Here is a 6,757-nt window from a genome sequence, read left to right as displayed (position 1 = left end):
AGTATTTTTATATTGTATAAGACCCTATAACAGTGATGGCTAACCTTGCCACCCCAGATGTTTTGGAACTATTTCCCATAATGCTTAGGCACTGTGCAGTCTAGTTGAGCATCATGGAAAATGTAGTTCCAAAACATCAGGTGTGCAAAGGTTAGCCATCACTGCCCTATAAAATTCTTTATAGTGATTGGTTAGATCAGAGCACAACTTAATTTACATTTATCCCTAAGTGGTCAAAAGAAAGGATACCAACCATGTAGATTAATTCCAGCACACTTTTGTAGGGATGTATTTCTGAACTTCCTTTGATTTGCAAAACATACATTGTGCTAACAAACTGACAGTGCTAAATTACATTCTTTTTTACTTCTTTTTTTTGCAATGCAACGCTTAAAGGGACAGTCAACACTAAAATTGTTATTGTTTAAAAAGATAGATAACGCCTTTACTACCCATTCCCCAGCTTTACACAACCAACATTGTTATATTAATATACTTTATAACATTTAAACCTCTAAATGTGTGGCTGTTTCTAAGCCACTATAGACAGCCTTTTAATCACATGCTTTTTTATTTGCTTTTCACAACAGGAGACTTTTAGTTCATGTGGGCCATATAGATAACATTGTGCTCACTCCCGTGGGTTCTGTACAACAGAGCTAAAATGCAAGTCAATAGATAATAAATAAAGAGAGCAGACGTGAGGAGAGAGCTCCTGCAATTTAATATCACAAAACTTGTTTTCAACAGCTTTATAGCGACTGTTTGTGGTCAGGAGTGGATATACCACTGCAGGACATCACCCTAGAAAGGCTTGCTGAGAAATCGGAGAATCAAGATTGCGGCCTGAAGGTTGGATAGTCCTGTGGCGTTGCAAGCTGCTTCTAACTCCTGCCGACTCACCTCTATGCAGACACTTAGTGTCCAGGACAATTTGAAAAACGGATCGGATCTACAGAAATCTCTGGGAGAAGTAATGAGTCGCACGAAACACATTTAAAACGTGGCTGAAAATCTTTGTGCGCACTTTAGGCCTTCCATCCTCTATTCCCTGTGGCGTATACAGTATACTGTGCCTGATGTGAGATGTGTATGTTTTGAGGCCCCATAAACCACCATTTTCAAAGCTTATCCTGTTCACAGGTAATACTAACTTGAAGGGACAGTCGACTCCAAAAAAAAGTTAATGTTTCAAATAGGGCATGTAATTTTAAACAATTTTTCCAATTTACTTTTATCACCAATTTTGCTTTGTTCTTTTGGTATTCTTAGTTGAAAGCTAAACTTAGGAAGGCTCATATGATAATTTCTAAGCCCTTGAAGGCCACCTCTTATCGCATGCTTTTTTATTTGATTTTCACAACAGGGGAGAGCTAGTTCATGTAAACCATATAGATATCGTGATTACGCCCGTGGATTGTGGCAGAAAGTTAATAGATAATAAATAAAATGTCATGTGATCAGGGGGCTGTCAGAAGATGCTTAGATACAAGTTAAAATAAAAAAAAAGTATATTAACCCCTTAGTGACCGACGACGTACGCCATACGTCCTGAAAAAAAATCGCTTCCAGCCGCTCTTACAGTATTGCAGGGATGCCTCGATGTCTAGGCATCCCTGCGATACTGTTTACGAGTGCCGGGACCGGAGTGATCACTTCCGGTTTTGCTCCACGTGGAGCCCGGCAGTGCAGCAGAGCATCAGAAGCGATCGGACACGCTTCCGATGCTCTGCTTGTGTGCTAAGTGCCTCGGTGGGTTGAGGCACTTAGGTATAAAATATGTAAAAAAAAAATATGTTCTAAAATAAAAAAAAACAGCCCTAAATAGCCCCCCTCCCCCTTCACAAGGCATTCAAGATGGCGATGCCCAGTGCATCATGGGGCCTCTGGGGGTGTCCCTAGCCTGCCTCATCATAGGGGCAAGCTAGGGTCACCCAATCTGAGCCTCCCACCCAAAAAAATAATAATAATAATAAAATACCCCATTTGTCTGATCATGTCAATATTTGTAAATATTGACTATGATCAGTGTGGATCTCCCTCCCTCTCCTCACTTGCGATTTTGTTGGAGAGAGAGAGAGACCTGTATTTAGCAGAGAGAGCTTTATTTATTTATTTATTTTTTTAATTTTTATTGAGGTAATTAAAACATACAATATAGGTTGAAAATGCAATTTCAAATGTTCTCAAAAGACAGGTTACAGTATGACATGACAGTTCACTAACAAAATAAAATAGCCTTGTGAATATTACCACCAGTACATAAATTATTAGTTTAATACCTAAATAGAATTATAACAGTGAAACCTCATTTTTTAGTTGTAATCTCATTTATATAATTGTGAAACCTCCGCTGAAAAGGATAGGCCACTCTTGGACCATGAAAGAGGCGAGTACTTAATGGAGGTAAGTTAGTTAAGTCCATAGACACTTTTGGGCAACATTTCTAGGATTCCCTCATTGAACTAAAGGCCACTCTTGGGCCTGTACAAATTCATGTGACATAGAGAGGGGGGACTGATAAATCTCAAAGCCATAATAGTAATGCATCCTACTCAACTTTTGAATAAACTAAATATTAGCAATGGCAATAAGAGTACCATAACTTGCAGAGTTAATAGTATTGTAAAACGAACAGATCACACACAACACCACTAAAACATGAAAACTAGAAGTTACGTTATATATATACATATAGATTCTGTGGGGCACATATATCCCTAGAAAACTAGCTTGTGTAATACAGCTCAGAGTTAGTCCTTAACATTTATCTAGGTAAGTCACATAACATGAATAGCGAAGTGCCAAAACTTATATAATGTAGAGAAAATGTGATATATAAAAGATATATAAGAGCACTTGCTCTGCGGTACGCCTTGGCATAATTGTATCAACCTTGGGGCATTAATAGTCTCACATATAAGCCATATACAATTTAGGAATGAGCTCTGGAACTAGCACATAGAATATGTAGACTGCATTATAGAACAGGTTAAAGGTGGAGTTGTGGTGCTGGGTCACTGACCCCTAAGTGCTGAGGAGTTCTCATAGCATAAGACATGAATACAATGCCCCATCTAATCAATGCAAGGAGTTGTTCCACAGACAGTAATTTTATATTAAGAGTCAGTATACCTGATGGGTACAAAGACTAACCTAATCTATATAGACAGTCATCCATGTATAATATAAATTGTATGCTGTGGGTATTTAGCTCTAAGGGCACAATTTGGGCAGGTTAGGAGTCTTTCAAGTTGATTTATAGCAAAGTTAGGACATATGAAGGGTGTAAGATATAGCTACCTTCTTGGTCCCAGGGTAATTATGTATCTTCCAAAGACTAAACAGAAAGCCTTATTAAGTGAGATGGATTTAAATAATGTTAAGGTATACACTTCGTGCTATATCTGGATTGCTAGACCACTATCTAAAGTAGCATATCCGACCACAATATAAAAACAAAAAAGAACATGTGTAAGCCTACCAACCAAGCAGGCATGAAACAGTTCCCAACATTTCAAACATTTTATAGTATATAGAGGGGAGAAATACCAACAATAAAAATAATGAGGTGAATAAAGTAACATAAAAATCCAATATGATCCCAAAGTTTGTAGTTACACCGGATCAAACTTCTTGCCCTCTCTGGAACATTTTTCAAGGGGCAATGTACGGCTCATCTATAGGTCTTTCAGCCGATCCCCTGTTTGTGACTCAAAGTCAGGGTGTTAATAAGGATTCCCTGCAGATTTTTTACCCCCCAATGAGCGGACCCCGTCAGGAGTGGATCTCTCTCAAGCAATGTTACCGCCAAACAGCAACCCTCCGGTGGCCCTGAAAACAGTTCAAGTATGTCTCTATGGTTCTGCCTGTGGGGGATCACCCCAAGCGCGGGGAAAATGACAGACAAGGTTGCACTGATCGGCCGCTTCACGGAGGAGCTCAGTGGCTTCGCACAGAGAGCTTTATTTATTATATTTGTTAAAATATTTGAGATCCAAAGGCTCTTTTCAGAGCCATCAACCCCTAGCTTGCCAGTGATCGCTATAAATCACTGGCATTAGCATAGCTGCACTTTTTTTGCTGTCTGTGCATTTTTTTAGGGGTTAATTTTGTTGTTGTAATTTTTTAAAAACTCAAAGGCTCTTTTCAGAGCCATTTAGTTCATTTAATTTCCAGAGTCATTAACCCCTAGCTTGCCAGTGATCGCTATAAATCACTGGCATTAGCATAGCTGCACTTTTTTTGCTGCATTTTTTTAGGGGTTAATTTTGTTGTTGTAATTTTTAAAAAAAACAAAGGGTCTTTTCAGAGCCATTTAGTTAATTTAATTCAATTTTCAGAGTCATTAACCCCTAGCTTGCCAGTGATCGCTATAAATCACTGGCAGTAGCATAGCTGTACTTTTTTGCTGTCTGCATTTTTTTAGGGGTTAATTTTTTTTGTTGTAATTTTTTAAAAACCCAAAGGCCATTTAGTTAATTTAATTTTCAGAGCCATTAACCCCTAGCTTGCCATTTAGCTAATTAATTTAATTTAATTTAATTTGTTTTTCTGTGACAGATACAATAATGTCACAGAAAACATATAGTGCTGAGGAGACGTATGCCATCCTTGCGTCAGAGTCAGATGCCTCTATGTCTGACTCAGACCCCAATTTTGACCCTGCCATATGCTCAGATACATCATTAGATGCAGTCTCAACTTATAGTGATGTATCTGTGGCTGCCAGCCCCCCTGCCAGCCCCACAGCCAGCCCCCCTGCCAGCCCCCTGCCAGAAGGAGGCGTGTTGCTGCCATTGCCGCTGAAGAGTGGGTAATGCCTCATCTCCAGAGGCCAGATATCCCACCCTTCACAGCAAATGCTGGCATAAATATAGATGTGGCAGATTTTAGCCCCCAACAGTTTTTGGAGGTGTTTCTGGGCGATGATGTATTGGGGAACATTGTCGCCCAAACTAATTTATATGCCCATCAGTACCGTGCTGCAAAGCCTGAAACATATTTGGCAAAGCAGCAATGGGCCCCCGTCGATGTGCCAGAATTTAAAAAATTCTGGGCATTGACTATGCTGATGGGCATCATAAAGAAACCCTGTTCGCTCCTACTGGAGCAGTAGCCCCATCTGCTCTACCCCCATTTTCTCCCAGACTATGTTGAGGCAGAGGTATGAAATGATTCTGCATTTCTTGCACTTCAGCGACAACAGCCTGTGCCCCCCTAGGGAGCATCCCCAATTTGACAGGCTGTATAAAATCCGCCCCATGATTACCCACTTTTCTGCCAGGTTTGCAGAGGCTTATACACCTGGAAGGAATATATTTGTTGATGAATCCCTGATGAAGTATAAGGGAAGGCTGGGATTCAAGCAGTATATTCCTTCCAAGCGTTCCAGGTATGGGGTAAAGGTGTACAAGCTCTGTGAGAGCGACAGTGGGTATACTCAGGCCTTCCGGGTGTATGAGGGAAAGGATAGCCACCTTGACCCTCCAGGTTGCCCAGAACATATGGGAACCACTGGCAAGATTGTCTGGGACCTGATATTACCCCTAATGAACAAAGGGTATCACTTGTACTTAGACAATTTTTATACAAGTGTCCTTTTGTTCAAGCTACTGTATTGCTTTGATACAGTAGCTTGTGGTACAATTAAAAAGAACCGCACAGGTTTCCCAGGACAACTTGTACGCACCCGGCTACAAAGGGGGGAGACCTCAGCTCTGCGCCAAGATTAGCTGTTGGCACTTAAGTACAGAGACAAGAAGGATGTATACCTTCTTACCACCATCCACAATGAGAGGACGGTGGCGGTCTCTGTACGTGGCAGAGCTGAGATCATAAGGAAGCCAGTGTGCATCAAGTCTTATAACCGGCATATGGGTGGGGTTGATCTGGCAGATCAGCTGCTGCAGCCTTACCTAATTATGCGGAAGACAAGGGCCTGGTACAAAAAGGTTGCAATTTACCTAATGCAGATTGCAACCCACAATGCTTTTTTGTTGTTCAAAAAAGCAAACCCCGGAATGAAACAGACTTTTTTTACAGTTTCAGCTCCAGATCATTTCGGGGATTTTGTACCATGATGCACCTGCTCCCCGGCGGTGATGGGAGAGAGCAGAGTTGGGGCTACCCATTTTATTTTTAAAATCCCCCCTACTGCCGCAAAGCAGAAACCACAAAAAAAATGCAGAGTCTGTACCAAGAGGGGGAAGAGAAGGGACACCATATATCACTGTCCTAATTGTCCTGGACAGCCTGCACTCTGCATTGGGGACTGCTTCAAGCGGCGGTACCATACAATGGTCAATTTTTAAAAAGTATGTTTACTGTTTTTTGGTTGGTTTTTTTACTTTTACTGTTCCAGATTTTTACATTACACTACTTTTTTTCTAAAATTGGGGCTGTTTTTTTGTTTTTTTTTAAAACCCCTGTCAAACCTATGGATGGGGGACATAGGTGTTCTCAGGGTGCCTTGCAGAAAACAACCCAAAGTATTTTTTTGCAATAACTTACAACAGTCTCTCCTAAATCATAGTCAAAAAGCAGTGTGTGTGTGTAAAAATGAAAATTGAAAAATTACCACCATACATTTTCTCAATTTTTTTGGCTAAAACGGTTGCTTCAAAGACATCACAGCACACCATATACAATACCTTGGGGTGTCAACATTTCAATAATATACACTTTCATGGCAATAAATAAAACTGGGGTATGCAATAGGCCCCAAACTAAAGATAGGCCTATCAGAAAAAATACT

The sequence above is a fragment of the Bombina bombina genome, chromosome 1 (genome assembly GCF_027579735.1).
Source record: "Bombina bombina isolate aBomBom1 chromosome 1, aBomBom1.pri, whole genome shotgun sequence".
In the NCBI taxonomy this organism is placed as follows: domain Eukaryota; kingdom Metazoa; phylum Chordata; class Amphibia; order Anura; family Bombinatoridae; genus Bombina; species Bombina bombina.
This window is presented reverse-complemented; position numbering follows the sequence as displayed.